The following is a 16,917-nucleotide window of genomic DNA, read 5'->3' on the forward strand; positions in this document are numbered from 1 at the left end:
AAACTTTTCTTTCCAGATCCTTTATTCTGTCCTTCCTGCAGTGAGGAGGATATTCAGACAGAGAAGTGAACATGAAATCCGTTCCAGATAGTAACACAGAGTTTCAGAGTTTTGGGGCAAGAAATATCTTTTCAAAAGATGTTGAACTAAGAATGTCTTGGTAATGATAAATGTGGATTTTGAGAAAGTCTGTTCAGCATTTCTAAAGCAAAATGCAGTTTGCAAATCAGCTTTGAAATTGACGTTCAGAAAAATCTCTGAGACTTAGTTACTGGTCTGATATCTGGCTCTTCAGGAAACTCTGCTGTACATAAATTATTGACAGCAATGCTCTGTGTTAAATATCATTCTGTTGAGAGAACTAGTTTGGTATGCCTTGTCTGGAGAGGGAGAAACAGGGGAAGAAGGCAAGGCTAGGCAAGGAAATATATTTTAGGAATTATTCTGTTATTAATTATTCTAACTTTTATTTTAATCTTTAGCTTTAAATTGGCTTTAAAATGCTATGTAATCAATTTATTTCTGAGTTTTAAGCCATACAGAAAGTTATCAAAGGTATTGATTTTAAAAGAAATTGCAGGTAATTCAGTTGCATAAGGTTGAGACAGAAAAATCCAAATGTCAAGTACAGTTAAAGAAAGATCAAGAAGATGTAAAGCTGTGGGATTTTGTCTTCAAAGCCATGATCTTTTAGACAGACAATTAAAGGAATGGCTGAAAATAACAGTTTGGGATGGTTTTGGAGGCATCCAAAGAAATACCATTAGTAGCTGGCAAACTGTAAAGCCACTATTAAAAATAACCTTGAACTTGGTATGATTTTCATGGAAGATCTGTCCTAAAAAAAGTACTACAGATCTGGCCAGAAAAACTGAAAAATCCTTCTCGTCTGCTTCACTGGGTGTCTACAGGATAACAGCATGCTCTGCCTCAGTGAAAGTTAAAGAGTGATGTCCATAGGGCAAACAGGCATCGAGTTATCTACAAACTCATTGCTTCCAAACCTTTAGGGAGACAAAATCCTTTTGACTTTATTGAATGTGCATTTCTGCCTAATCTCCCACCAGCCTTTTCTTAGCATTACCGGTGGCTGCAGAATTGACCCTGGGCTCGAGCTGAGCTCTCCCCTTGCAGCAAGTTGTGACTTGTGGAAACAAGATGTAACAGCACTTCAGGTACCTGTGTGAACAAAGTGGACATCAGTGCACTGCACCAGAGCATCCTCAAGCCACATGGCATCCAAAACTAATTATTGCCGATCATAATATGCATTTACAGGGTCAGAAGTTAAATTATTTCTATCTCATCATCATTACTTTGCAGTCTTCATAACCAATTAGAGCCTCAGAAAAAAAAGGGGTTGGGTTTTTTTTTTTTGCCTTAAAAAGTAATACTTAGGCTTTACTTCAGCAAGCCATCTGAGTTTATTCTTAGCTTTAATTTCAGACCATTCTGCAAGGAACATCACTACAGCTTAACAGCTATGGTGTAATTAAGAAACACATTGGGGACAAGATTCAGACTGCCATTTTCACTTAGGAAAACTGTAGGCTTGTTACTCTGAGGGAAAAATTAGGAATATTGAAGGAGAGGTTCCTTCTGCCAAACTTTAATTGTCTAAGCATACTCAGTGCATGGCAAGAAGCAGACAGCTCCAGAGAGGAATCCTTGTCACTTAGAGATTCAACTTGGATGAAATAATCAGGGGATCCAAAATCACACTGCCTTGTCTTTAGTGATGCAGAAATGTATGTATCTGAAGAAATCAAATCTTCAGAATCCCTCTCTCCTCCTTTTCTGGTTTATTTCCTCCTCAACTTGTCCACTGGCTTGAAGAGACATTCTGCTGCAAACCAGATTCTTTCAGTCCTCTCTGCTCCCGCACGACACCTCCTCCTTCAGACCATGGTGCCCTGCTGTCTGTGGGGGGAATGGGAGATGCTCAGTCAGTCTTCCACCTGTGTTTCCCAGCAGCTCCAGAGAAAGCCTTTCTTCTATAACCTGCATGTCCTTTAATTGTGTGACCTTCTGATCAGCCTCACCGGACAAAGCTGATCTGTATGTATCTCACCTTTCTGGACCAGGTAGGAAAAATGGGTTTGTTTTAGGCAGAAGCAGTCTCTTTGTCCTTGTGAGCTGCATTTGAATGCCCCATCAGCAGAAGTTGACAAGATCCTACCATTAACCTTTCTCAGGTGCAAGAGCTTCTGCTGGCCTTTCCTCAGCTTCCTTCTCAGTAAAGAAGGGGAAAATACCACATAATTCATCCATGTTCCACATTAAAAATGGATTTCATTGGATAATCCCCAGTGTCAGAAGTATTAAGCTCTCCATAGGCAGAATTCCCAGGAGTGCATGGTACACCAGTTATACGCATGAAATATTTCTCCCAATGTTTTTTTGTTCATCCCTGGGCATGAAAGTCAATAGCTGAGATACTTGCTTAACCACTTTTTTTGGATGTTAGAATGAAAACCTAGAAGTTCAGTCCTACTAATTTTTCAAATGCCTGCTGAGCTACATGGCAAAATAATGCCTGTAGTTAGGCCAATTCAAAATATAACATAAATTATATTTTTGTAAAACATGCTTACATTTATCAGTTAGTATATGAATACTAGAGTCTTCCCCCAGAAGTTTCCAAACTTTGAAGCAGGTAAGGAATAATGCAGCTCTCCTTTCTGTTGTTTTTTTTCTTCCTAGCCCTGCACCCCAACCACATATGAAACATGAAATTTAACATCTTCTGAGCATTCTCTGGTTTTTGGCCCATCACAGTTACAGGAACACCTGCTCTGGATGACTCTGTGTTCATCCACCATGGGCAGGGCTCCATATTTCTCACTAGTCATCGCTGGTTGCAAATCAGGGGTAGTCAAAAACATGTGAGGCACCAGGGCATGTTTGGGGAAGGGTTTATACAACCTACAGGCTTTATATCCATTCTATTACTTCCTAAGATATGGTTCTGTGCTTTTTGTTGTCTATTTTACATTTTGGAAGTCTATAACATTCTCTAGAGTTCATTGCTGTATTAAAATCACAGTTGCATAAGCCCAGTAATGATTCTCAGGCTCCTTAAATACTGTTCCCCATCTTTCAGGTGTATCCTATTTGCAAAAAGGAGACTGTGGGCACAAACCAGGTGCACCTGAAGTTATACAATCTCCAGGGAGCTAAAGATGCATTTATTTGTGTGGCCCCACCTCCCTGGTCTTCCTTTGCTGCTCAGCAATACCCAGCAGGATACAGCAGGAGCAGGTTCCTTCGCTGTGCCCCTCGCTTTTCACTGGTTCGAGCGCTGCTCACTGCAGGTACCAGGTTATCCCAGCCTGTCATTGCTATGCTTTAAATCGTGCTGATGCCTTTTTCTTCTACTGGCTCCCTGCCAAAAGAGCAAAGCTGCATGCTGTGCTGGGTACTGACACTGTAATAGTCACGTATGCAAGCAAAACACTTTCTCTTTTCTCCCTATTTTGATATCCCATTACTGGTGTGGGGGGGGCAAACCGCCTTGCCGAGTTTACGTGGGGATTAGCGACAGCCGTGGATCTCAGCAGCAGGCAGCTTCCAGGCAGTATTCCTGTGCAAGGGATGCCTGCCTTTCCAGGAGCTTCTCTGTCACACATCTGTGGCTGAAATGCCACAGAGAAACAAGGCAGTAGGTTCTGGTCAAAACCCAGTCCCTTCAGTCACAATTATCATACCTTTATTTTTCTTTTTTTTTTTTTTTTTAATAAAATTCAAACCAACACATTCAGTCTTCGTCCATTTGCTGCTGTTTCAGCTTCATTTTGCTGTGGTCTTCAGTGAAACTTGGCTTTGCTTCCTGGATCTAGGTGAACCTGGTCTACTCTGAAGCCAGTTATCTCTGTAAGAAAAGATTCAATACAAAATCTCTGCCTTTGGCTTTTCTCAGCACTTGCCCTTTCGCTTACAAAGCTTGTTTATGGTGCAAACGATTTACAGAAGTCTGACAGCAGTTCAACAAGGTGAAAAGCAAAAGGCAGAAGAACTCCACATTTTCGTCATGTCACAAACATGATAGAACAACAAAAACAATTCCATTTTCTGCTTTCTCCTTTCAGCAGTGATAAAGTCAGATCTCTGAGGAGGTATTACTGTGAAACTAACACTTAAATATGTGCCTTTGAGGCTTTTTTCCATTGTTTTCCCTTTAAAATGAAGTTTAAAAATGCATTGGGGATTCAGCAATATCTATAATTCTGTCTGTAGATTTCTGCCTCTCTACGATTTGCTCTTTTGTGTCTTTTAGTCCAAATCTATTTCTCCCGCAAGCAGGTGCAGCTCTCTCATCTTCCACGAAGCTGCACCTCTACAGCCAGACGTGCCAGCCCATTCCCAACATTTTGGGAACGCGTCCCCTGCAGTCACCTCCTTCCTTGTGTACCCACAGCTCGGCACCAGGGCCTCTTCCTCTGGCAGTGATCCTGTTTTCTGTGCAAGGAGGTGACCATAAGGTGAGCCCCAGCACCATACGTCAGCACCAAATCTCCTCGGCTCCCACACGGTTCATGTTGACTGGTACCGCCAGGCGCCTGACACAATGGTGTCCCACCACCATGGGGGGAATAAAACATCTCAGTATTCCTGAATAAGTTTCCTGCAGGTCTGGTAACACCTGCTTGTCAAACAGAAACAGCTGAAGAGAAAGCAGTGTCAAGCCCAGCCAATACAGTGGGATGTCCGCAGCAGGAGGAACAATTTTTTGGATTACCCTGAATACAAATTTTACCCCAATGCCCTAAAGCTCAGCAGTAATTTTGTCCAGAATATGCTAGTGGAATAGGAAGAAGGAGGGGAAGTGGAAGGGGTATAACAAAGACTGGGCTTTTGCCAACAGGGGGAAGCAGGTGCAAACCGTTCTTCTGGACCATTTTGACCCAAAATGACCTCTTGTAAATCTGTATGCCTAATCCCAGCTGAGGGACACAAATGTGTCTCCAGATAAGACCTGAATATACCTCTGAGAAGATACAGGTCTGTGACCTAGGTTTAAATTAAAAGTATATACAATACAACAGGACTGATTAAAATCACTAAGGTGCACTTTCAGCATTGGTCCACAAAGACCAAACCTTGGACTCCACTCATATTTATTCCTCTACTTCATATTAAAACTATATATCAGTGGGTGCCCATCAAACAAAACCCAAAAAGTATGTTTGGTATGACTGGCTGTTAGCTGGCATCCCACTCTGTTTATCACCAGAGTCTACTAAGGACTTCCATATGAACAAAGGAGCAAGCCAAGTTTTTGCAGGAATTGTGGAGCTGCTACAGCAGATTCATAAAAGATTAGCTGACAAAGACAACAGAGTACACCAGAGAGGAATACATTTCCGACCATGTCCTCTTTGCTAAACCTTCTTCTTCCCCAGGAAGGGATAAAGGAGATTTCAAAAGATATCCAAAAAAGATATTTTAAAGTTGATTTACATTTGCAAAGGCATACGCTGTCTTTCTCTTGTGTGGGTTAATGATCTTAAATTGTTCTGAAGCTAGATTAATGTCTATAATCTCTTGGTCCAAATGTTATTGTGAGTTATTGATCACAAGCCAAACAAGGACAGCTCCACACAGGATCTAGTCTGAGGATGGTCTTCTGATTTCAGGAGGTACGGCACACTTAAGTGGGCTTGAGATATTAGAAATTGCCCTAGAAACTGTCCCTTGCCATGCAAATCTTTGAAGTCCTTTGGAGTAAAAGGAAACATTTATAAAATGTGGGCAGGCAGATTAATTGATCAAATTATTCTGCTTCCTGTCTCTACTACGGATTTGCTGGAGGATTTGGGCAAAACCCTTCACCAATACTTAGTGCTCCCCACGCCAAAATGAGGCAAATAGGACTTGTCATCTGCAGAGATCTGTTTTAAGACAGGTAAGTGAGGGTAATTCACATAATGTGCTGAAATCCCCAAGGTACAAGGTTAGAAAAGTATTACTGGCTGCCACTGACTTCTTATTCCTGCTCAAAGAAATAGGAGGGCCACATTTTCAAAGGAACCTCAATTCATTTTTCTCTTTGAACAAACCCGGATATACAGCATCTCTCATTCACGTGGCTTTCCTCACTCGGATTCTGTGTGGGTTTTTTTGGTTTTTTTTTTTTGTTTGTTTGTTTGGTTTGGTTTGGTTTTTTGTTTCTGTTTTTTCCTTGGTGAAATCAAGAGCCTTGCAAATAGATTTGCATTTCACAGCCGCGGCTCACCCCCTTGCAGCAGCTGCATGCCAGCATGGGGGTGGCAGGGAAGCACAGGCGGGGGCTGCTGCTCCGCACCCCGCTGCGCCCAGCCAGGAGAAAGGGTTTGCTTTTCTCCCTTTTCCTCCTGCCTGAGGAATCCCGGGGGCGGGCTGGGAAAGGAATCCTGGTCACTGCTGGAACGTGGAGGGGGACGGCGCTCATTCATTCACCACCCTCTTGGCAGAGGTAGCTTTTGCTTGTTACTTAACCCGTTGAGCCACACTCTCTTTCTTTGCCTGGATTTCTTGTTCCCTGGTCCTGGTGTCATCTGGAAGCAATATGACATCAAAGTTATCAAAATTGCAACTGGAACACTCTCTTCTACACCAGGCTCATGCATCCTGACTCCTCCAGCTCATATCCTTTGTGTCCCTGCAGATTGGTGCTGCATAGCCAGGAAATGCTCGTTATAATTCACATGGATGATGCCCCGTGTAAAACAGGACTCAAAGCATTTAGCATAACTCCCAGTGTAACTCTAGCATCAACCCAGCTGACCTGTCAGTGATATCTAGCAACACTCCTGCCTTAGAGCTCTGCAGCATCAGTAGGAATTTCTGAATCTGGCTGCTTAGGAAAATAATAAGGCTTGCACGGTCATGCTGGCTTTGCACATATTGGTGCACACGTGTATGCATGTGTGTATGAAAGAGAGACAGACATGTTATCTCCCCTCAACCCCACCTTTCTTCTGAACTCATTAGCAATTTCAGATGAACCCAGTAGAAATTCTCAATGTCCAAAGCCATCCTAATTCCTAAATGTTTCTAACAAAAGAGAGGCAAGTGGTGGAGACAGACCTTACCAGTGCCCTAGCTGGGCAGGCAGCTACGGGGTGCACAGCCACCCCAGAGGGAAGACTGCCCCAGCTCCTGCAGAAACTCTGCTCGTTGCTCAAGCCCTAGCAGACACAGCGGGTCCAGCCAGGAGACACAGTGCAATAGAAAATCAATTTTTGCAAATCTCAGAGCTCACAGAGCAACTAATTAGCTTTGCTTGCATTAAGTACCTTTTCTGAAAACCAGAGGTGAAAAAAAAAAGGTGTAAAACCACTTGCTTTGAGGTTGACTGCATCTTGGTACACCTGTTTCAGGACAAATTGGAGCTTTTCTGATTCTATCTGTATCGTTCCCACATTAATTGATTTTTATTGGCAAGACATCAGATTTCTCCCTATCTTGCTATTTTTCCTTAAATCAAAACTTCATCCAATCATTTTGCTTTAAATAAAATGCAATCACAAGTTAGTAGAATTGATTTGTGGATAAGATTGCTAGACAGGGGGAAAGGTGTGGCAATATTTTCCTGTGAATCAATTTCTTAGGCAAAATAAAAAAACAATTAAGCAACTAAATCTCTAAACAAAATTTGAAGTCTGGTGTAATTTCTACAGCAGCTGTAAAGTGGCAAGATAGCAATAAGTGATAAGACCTTATATAGCTGCCAAAGTGAATAAATTGTATAGGTGAATATCTTATAGAATGCTGGAGAACCAAGGAACATGTGCAGAAAGCAGACTTGTGACCTCTCCAGATGTTTTAATACTAACTCCTTGCTCCTCCACTGTTTTTGTCGTGTTTGGTTTTTTTTCCTATTTTGCAACAGAAAATCCAGCAATAACTTTTTAATGTGATATTTATAGATGCTCTCTTCCTGCACCAGTGGTGGCATGGAAAGGTTGCAACATGAAAAGATCTTGGTTAAGGGGATATTTCAGCTGTTATCTGTGCATTGCCCTCTTCTGATAGCTGCTAGTTTAAGCTTCACAGGTTATCTGACTCAGAATCAATATGTTATCCTTTTCACTACTTATACCAGCACATGATCTTATCTGAGCTGCCATTTATACCATCATCAATATCAGCAATGAACTTGATCCACTGTGCTTACTATGGCTCCTGTGTCTTATGGCTCTGAGACTAACATGTTTCTACCGAAATCTTTGTAGAAGCCTTGGTTTCATTATGGATTTGCTGACATCAAAGTCATAGCCAGGATCTTCAGCGACAAGTATGCATTTGGGGATCTAATAGCTGAGAAGTGATGTACAAGATCTCAGTAAGAGTAATACATTGTGCTATCTATCAGTAATCAGATTATTAACCAAATTACCAGAAAGTATGAATTGACTGAATGCTGTGGAATCACTGCAATGGTTGCCACTGCAGCAAACATGAAATCTGGTCCTATGCCTTTCTGTTCTCTACTATCTTTAAACTTTAATTCAAAACTAATAATTGTATAAATCATGATTTTGTTTAAGAGATGTTTGAACTCCTCCATTCTACTGATAAATTGTTAAATTGGATTTATGCACCAAGAAATGTCAAGGAAAGTACTGATTAATGTGACTTCTAGACCAGAAAGGATTTTGATATATTTTCCTTTGACAATCTCAGTGGAAGAAGCTAAGGTATATGTCAAAATGCATCTTTTGCTTTCTTCCATGCTTACTGATTGTTGATAGCAGTATACGTTGCCCCAGCAGCTGCTCTGACCCATAGGACAGGCACAGCTGCTCCTGCTGCCCATGGGGCCCCAGTGCTAGGAAGGGTCAATCCTAGGGAAGGGATGAGGAAGCCTCTCAGAAGCAGTGGATGCTGCCACTTCTCCTCCTTCCAGGTCCCAGGAAAGGCCAAACTTCCACCACAGGGCTTTTCCTGTGCCTGAAATTTGGCATTTGACTTCCCACCCGACAGCAAAAACCTCTGACCTGGGACTTTCTGCACTGTCCTCCTCAGGCAAGGAGCAGTGGGGAGGTGGGATGAGCTGTGGCCAGTATCACATACCCCAAGACTAGCTCAGATAGGGTAGGTGGCATTTATTTGCATCATGACCTGCAACTGAGGTGACTGGATGCCGTTATGACAAAAAGCCTGAGAAATGACTTCCAGCTTCTGCCCTCCTAGGGAGTTTCTATTCACATTTGTTTTCCTCTACACCTCAGCCCGGTCATATCCTAGCCACATTTAGTCTTCATTTGCATATCTGAGGAACTCACAGAGCAGATAATCTTCTTTTTTCTCCCTCACTGGAAGCCTAAATTCTTCCTCCAGGCCTTTGCCTCCAGGCACTTCGTACCAGAAAAGCACTTAGTAGAGCTGGTTAGGTAAGGGTCAGTAATTTGGGGCTGTGAATCAGACGCGCATCATACACTCCAGTTCTTGTTGTATGCATTATACACAGCCACGAGGTAGCTTTCATACACCTCACTAGGAACCCATGCCTTGATTACGATGCTGTTGTGTGTTGGTTGTGATGGGCAGCAGAGAAGTCAGTGGAGCCCAAGCCCTGAGAGCAGCACAACCCCAGGAGCAGAGCAGTTTGAGCCCACCAGCAGGTGGATGCTGCAGCAAAAGTGGGTGGGTAGGTAGAAAGAGGCAATACATTGACTCAGCCCACTGACTGGACCGCAGCTGCTGATGGCAAGGTCCCATAATATAAACTAATAATAAAGCAAGAGCCAGAAGTCAAATAGCCTAGTAAAACTGAAAGTGTTAAAAGGAAAATCTGAGCCAGATAGATTCTTTACAAAAGGGAAGTGAAGCTTATATAAGGCCAGCAGGAAAAAAAAAAAATGTGGATGGCAGAAATATGGAAGGATGAGATGAGACTTGAAAAATACTCAACAAAATCCGTAAAAAGAAAAAAAAAAAAACTTAACTTGCTTAAGCCGAAAAGAAATGTGAATCTGAAACAGAATCACTACATGGATAACACAGCAGCCCTTGGTGAGGAGGAAAACTAAGTATTGTTATACAAATGTTAGGGAGCTACATTATTCAACCTAATTTTTTCTATACTCAGGCAGCTTTTTTCAATCCCATAAATAAATTCAGACTTCCAAAATTGTTTCCTGTACATGGGAGCTGCAGGAAGATCACCCTGGCATGGCCAGCAGCTAAACACCCACTTGGTGTGTGGTCCACCTGTCCACACCACCACATTCCCATCAGGTCTGCAGGTGTAATAGTGCCCTAAATTATTTCTGACATGTTATTAATTTGTTTGCTACTAAATTCAAATGATAATGCCTGTACTGGCTCTGTGTTGCTTTGCTGATGTTTTTTTTCTTGCATTGTATTTATGAGATGGTCAGTGGAATTGTCCTAATGTAACTGCTCTCTGGTGCAGGGAAAGGCACCAGGCACTGTGCAAGTCAGTGGTAATGCTGTCTTTGATGTTAGTGGCTCAGCATTCCACCTTCATGGGATACTCAGACTTCTGTGTTTCCAGAACTGAATACAGGAAAATAAAACAAAAAGAAATGACAATTTTGTTCTATATAGTATAATAGGATGTCAGTGCATCCAAACTATTTGACATTGTCACTTTAAGAAGGCGAAAGACTAGCTAGCCTTCAAGTCCTATTAAGTTGTTTCAAATTGATCAAGAGCTCTTTTCGTTACACAGCAAAACTCCTTTCTGAAACTTCTGCAGAAAATTTCGCTGTCTTCTTCTGTCACCTTTTAATTATTTGTATATCCCATCTCTCTTTTCTGGTCATCTCTGGTCGTACCCTACAGCCTGATCCTGCACAAATCTAGGCGGACGTAATTTGATGTGCTGGAGTCACTCCACTGACATTCTCAGAGCTAAGGGGAGTAAATTAAGTCCATGTAGAAGCATTGTATGATTAAGACCCAAAATACCCCTAAGCACAATCAATGTCTCTGTGAGTGCTGGGTCCTTTTATTTCAACATGAATAATCCTACAGCTTATTTGTAATTTTGCTTTATCTGTTTTGAATTGTGCTGCTATTATTCAGTTATCATAAATAAGTTACCATTGTCTCCCAATCATCTTGAATTATCACCTTCTCTTTCACCTCCCATTCCTAAGACCTTGGAAAAGGATATCAGGGGGGATGAAGGGGAAGATGATCGTGTGCCTGACCATCTAGTCACAAAAAATTTCCCTAAAGTCCAGTTTGATTTCCATAATACTGAGGCTGCATTGTTTTGAATTTTTAATTATTTATTACAGTCATCAGAGTGTGGCAATGTGGCTGACCTATTGCTTTTTAATTATTTTGGTTGCTTTTGATACTATTAACCATGACATTTTGCTGATCCAGCTACATTCGTCTTTTAGTTTTGGCCCTGAGATCATTCAATGTCTGTGTCCATCTCTGTCAACAGAAAGTCGGCTTCTTCTTAAGACTTCTTCTGTCCAGTGGTATCTGTTGGAAAAGACAATTTAGTACTCCCCTCCAACTTGTAGGTAGGAATTTGGGTTAGATCCTTGTCTCTCTCCTGGTGCTGCATAGATTTCTGGCTCCAATAAAGCAGTAATATTCTAGGTCTTTTTTAATCTTGCTTCTATGTAAGATGGAACAAGTAATAATTTCAATAAAGGAACATCAGCAAGACAAGTATCTATTAGCAGTCCCATGCTTAGTACAAAATCCCGTTATCTTTCCTCCACTTTGGAGGAGGAGAGTTTCTGAAAGCAGGCAGGTTCCCCCATTCCTCCTGGAGGGCTGGATGCCCACCACTTTTTGCTGTCTGTCAATATTTGAGGCACGGGTTGCACTCATGTTCTGCCTGGATTCAAGACCGTTATTAGCCCTTTCTACAGGCACGTGTTAAATTCAATACCCTTTACAGGGGACTTTATTATTCAAGAAGGAAAATAAATTAAAAAATAAAAAATAAGAAAATTAAAAAAGAGCTGGGACGAACTGGGCTGTGCTAGTGTGGTAGGAAACTGTTAAAATTCACAGTTCTTTCCATACCCGCCCACTGAAAACCAAAGCCAGAACATGATGCTTCCCACTGGCCTCACGCTCTGCCCCTGGGACTGCATTGCTGAGACTGAGCTCTCGAGGTGTCTCCTCCTCTGTGGTTCACACAGAACCTCTCTCAAAGTCTTCACCTTCCCCTTTATGCTCCCCAAACATGTCCCCAGAGCTGATGCTTCCTCAGTTAGCCATACAGGATGTAGAAACATTGCATACTGGGTTGTAATGAACTGCAAAGCAGGGGGACCCCTCACCTTCACTGTGTGCCATCTTTCCTTTTCTGTCGTTTCCAGAGAAAAACAAGTCACACAGGTGAAAAGTCCAGACTAGGTTTAAAGCAGGTGTCACTGTGTGTTCATTTAAACTTTATCCTTTCAGTTTGCATGGCCTCACAATCTCAGAAAAGAAATTCTGAAGGAAAAATTTGAAAGAGGGAAAGGAGAAGGCCTTGTGGATCATACAGGGAGCCCCAGAAAACACAGATCTCCACAAGGTCTTTGGGGCAGGACCTATTTAACGACTTATTTAAGGACTTATTTTAAGGACTTATTTAACCAGAAAGCAATGCTTCTCCTCAAGTAACCATAGATAATCATGCCCTAAAAGTGTGTATTTTTTTCTGCCAGAAAACAGACAAAACCAGCTCAGAAGAAAATGCATACACTGCAAACATCTAAAGGGGAGATGACAAGCAGTGTTAATGCCCCCTCTTGAGACATGTTTCTGACAAGCAATATCTGGGGCAGAAAGCAGTTCTTGGGGGAAAGAAACATTCCTTGATTGTCTTTTCCTGTTATCAGGCAGGAGCCCTTCTGCCACTGATGTGGCCAAGTTCATCCCTGGTAGAGTAAGGTTAGCACAGTGCAATGGATATATTCACTCTGGACTGTCCTGCTCCACTCTTCTCTAAATTTGCCTGATAGAGTGAATATGAACTAACCCTTTTGTCATGCTCTGCAAACTATTAATTAGTATCTTTTAAAGCCATTTAAAAAGTAATGTTCAAAATGTTTTTTGTTCTTGGTTGGTTGGTTGGTTGATTTGTTTGTTTGTTTGTTTGTTTTTAATCTGATGGAGCCTTCTGATTTTTTTTTTTTTTTTTTTTTGGGGGGGGAACTGCCATTTAGCCTTATGAAGCACCCACTTTAAAGCTAAACACCTGAACAATTCTCCAGAACTGCCCCAATTTCTCCCTTTCCCTACAGACACTGCCTTAAACCTGTCTGGACCATGGGTTCATGTCACTTAGAAACACTGGCAGGAGATAAGCAGCTTCTCCGGAAAAAAAAAATGCTGCTGAGTTGTTTTAAACATTGACAATATTAATGGCTGTGTTATGTTTAAAAATTGATTCCTTTAAGAAAGTAGATAGAGGATGATGTGAGCAGAGCATTTGGTTGCTGAGGCCTCCCTTTGAGCAAGTGAGGGGGTCACATGCATCTGAGGCTGGTTTGTTGGAGCTCCTTACACTGGGAGTACAACAGAATGTAGACTTTGAATTTTCCGACTCCTGAATATTTTTCCATGTCTTATTACCATTGCATTTCAGAACTCCAAGTGCTTGTTCTCCTCTTTGTGGTAAGTACGAATACTAATCCAGAATACTTCGGAGGGGAAGAAAAAGAAACATTTCAACACAGCTCTATCACCATTGTCGCCACCCTCCAAGTGTCTGACGTTCTGCTGAAGAAAGCACATTGAAATGAACCCTTAAACTTAACAACTGTTGAAGAAAAGCAAGACATTAATGATGTCTGACGTGGCTAGAGCAACAATATCACTATCTGCAGCAAAGAATTAGTGAGGTATTGGACGAATCATTATGAAGTGTGTGTTTTGAGCCATTTCCCATTCTTATCTGGTGATTGCTGATAAAACATCAGCATCCGTGATTACCAGAGAAATCTTTACTTGCAAAACCACCTCCACACTACAGAATACCATTATTATTCAATATGATTTAAAATTTGATGAGTAGTCAAGTGTAGAAAACAGGAATGCATTATATCCCACTTGGCTAAAAAGCACAAAATACCAAATTTTGCCTGATAAATGAAGCATGTTCTTAATCTAACAGGATCAAGACGTAGCCTGCTCCAAATGAAAAACTACTGCGGGTTTTATCACTACATAGTGAACTCCAACCTGTTTCACTGGTTTCACCCCCAGTCCCCAAATAGAATCACATGGACCTTAATACATGGACAGATGTCGGTATGTAGTTCCAAGAACATTTTGTCTTTTATCCTGTTATCTAATATAAACTTGTATTAAATATGTCAATCTTTCATAAAGGCATTGGTTCCTTTTTTTGGCTTGCTTTGTCTTTAATAAAAGCTCCTGCACTAAAGCAGGGAAGTGCCTATGGAAATTATAACCTATAAAATATGATTACCAGACAACCTAGTATTGTACCACACTTATCAGATATCCATAAAAAAAAAAAAAAAAAAAAAAAAAAAGGAGCAGTGTTAACAAAAACACCAAGGCAGAAAAGCCCAGAAGGAAAGAAATGGCAAGGAACTGTTCTGTTCCTTGCTGTCATTACCAGCTCTAAAACAGTTTGCCCATTCAGGGCTTACAAGAAATGTGTAGCACTTGACCCATATAGTTCTTTCCTCAAATCTGTGTGAGCTTACCTGGCATTTTTCTAAATCAGTTTTAAAGTAGAGGTATTTATAAATCTTATTACATCTACTTCTAGAAGGTTAGGGCAGCACACAAATTTTCAGATTGTTAGTGATGAGTCCCTTTTATTACTGAGATTTCCAAACTATGAAAAGATATGACTGAATACTAAAAGTATGCTAAAGTCTTACCAGATTTGTATGATCATTCTCTTACTTTTGGATTGTACTCTTCTAAAATTGCTTTCTGTGCTAGTTCTTTTCAGACTGTGAACAAACAAATTCCCTCGAAAACAATGAAATGGGAATCTGCATAACAGCCAAATGTTAGTTGTTAATATTAATACAGAGGAAGAAAGACAAAGCTATCGAAGATGCTACTGCTAGGTTCCTTGCAGGTGTATTGGCTCACAGGAATTCATGGAAGATGCAAATTCATAACTGTTCCAGTTCTGCTAAAAATACAAAGATTTTATTAAACAGCAGGAAAAAACGCAGTCCCAATAAAGCCCTTGGGAATTTTTCCATTGGCTGCACTGCGCCAGGACTTCAAATGGGTATTTAACCTGGCGAAGAAATGAGTAGAGATGATTGCAGGATTTCCTTCTGTTTGAACGTTCTCATTAGATGAGGCCTCAGTGACCTCTGGGTTGATGGGTTGTTCCAATGTTTAATTGCTTTGACCTTCAGGGAGTTTCTTTTCATGTCCAACATAACCTTAGGTTTTTTTTGTTTAATGTGACAAATTACTTCATAAAACCAGCCCTGGATATTTTCATTAATTCTGGACAAATTGTGTTACACATAAAAGATGTCTTTTTCACAGATGCTGTAGCCATGCCAAATGGTCTCATAATTATTCCTTTTTACCTACTTTGCTATATATTGGTGCATATTTAGAATAATTGCTGAGCTTTATAAGAATATATAAATAATGGTATAATTTTAAGAAGAATTCTAAAAATCGTACCACAGAAATACACAATTTTGACCCCCCTCCTCAATAAAGTGAGCCTTTCAGAGGCCACGTTTTCTGAAAACCTTTCACTTCTTCTGAGGAGGGAACACAGCCCTTCCGCATTGATGCTGCAGTGCTGCCTCAGCAGGAACCACAGCGACAATGCTGAAAAGGTCCTGGCTGGCTCAAAACCAACCCTGCCCTCCCAGGAGCTGCATCTTCCATGTCTCTGAGAGCCTGCAGAGAGGCTCCATCCAGGGTGATGGAAGTGCTGGAGGCATCGGCTTCTTTCCACAAAAGTCAGGTATCAATTTGCCTTGGTGCCCTGCGCCAAAGCATCTCAAGAAAAGCATTCTAGAGTCAAAGGACACAAGCTTGTGGATGGTTTTCCCAGTTTCCCTTTTGAAACAAAGGGCATGAAGCTCCACTGTACCTCACAGGGCACACTCCATGTACCTCCGCTGCATCACCAGGATGGCACTCTGGCCAAGGGGAGCAGGACTTGCCGTAAACACGACAGCCAAATTTCCCCAGACTAGCCTCATCACTGACACAGAGGGGTCTAATGCTAGTCTGTATGTATGGAAATGAGGTGGTTAGCTGTGTGGTTTACACATGCAGATCCCCATTTGCAAATGTCACCTGTGAAAGACAGAGGCCACTCCAGGAAGTACAAAGCTCGGGATTGTTTAGGCAGAATGGAAAATGACACCCCGGCATTTACAATGGGATTTTTATTATCGATGTCACAGATATGATACTTGCTACTGACATGCTTGAATTAGAAGAGACAAAGTAAACTGTTAGAAAGAAGAGGCCATTGAACTAAATACAAGTGTAACCCGCGTGCTTATGTTGCAGCATTCGATTTCCTCTTAAGTCTCAGGAAGAGGGGGGAGAGACAGCAAAGGGTAGACCTGTGTTTCAGCTGAAATCTCTTATGTCTACACAGGAGGGTAGGGCCTCTCCAAAAAAAAAAAAAAATCAGACAAAGAGCCAGGAGCCAGCAGTTAGGAAAGCCTTCACTGAGGAAGAGGAGCTTTGCAATTTCCACCCCAATGCAGATCTCTGCAATGCTCCAAGTGAGAAAAAGTTAAAACTGAAGGAGTTGGAAGCATCCCTAAGGACTGCGCACCTGATGACATGTCGGGGCCAAAAGCCGTGTTTGCTCTGTCCTAACTGTGCTACTTTTGATAGAGGTTTTGGATCTCCAGACTCACAAGAAACCAAGCAAATGATCATCTCCTGCCCCAGAGCCTGGAGCTGGCTGCAAGAACCCTTGAACTCTTTTTTCTAGGAGAGATTTGGATGGAAGCTGAG

At 41.6% G+C, this 16,917-nt stretch overlaps 1 protein-coding gene across 3 annotated transcripts in view; it reads right to left on the reverse strand.

Annotated features, from left to right (window-relative positions):
• Nucleotides 1-447: 447 nt before the first annotated feature.
• LOC310898092 (uncharacterized protein) overlaps nucleotides 448-16,917 on the reverse strand; it is a 57,977-nt gene continuing 41,507 nt past the window's right edge. Inside the window, exons 1-3 of one of the 3 annotated variants that reach the window (XR_014582951.1) lie at nucleotides 4,396-4,583; nucleotides 2,595-3,871; nucleotides 448-1,920 (exon numbers count right to left, since the gene is read on the reverse strand). The gene's annotated coding sequence lies outside the window, so the exon portion shown is untranslated. Of the gene's footprint in view, nucleotides 1,921-2,071; nucleotides 3,872-4,395; nucleotides 4,584-16,917 lie in introns of those variants that run through there. The other 2 variants (XR_014582952.1, XM_083832515.1) reach the window with 2 other exon arrangements.

This window comes from Anser anser, assembly GCF_964211835.1.
Source record: "Anser anser genome assembly, chromosome: 3".
In the NCBI taxonomy this organism is placed as follows: domain Eukaryota; kingdom Metazoa; phylum Chordata; class Aves; order Anseriformes; family Anatidae; genus Anser; species Anser anser.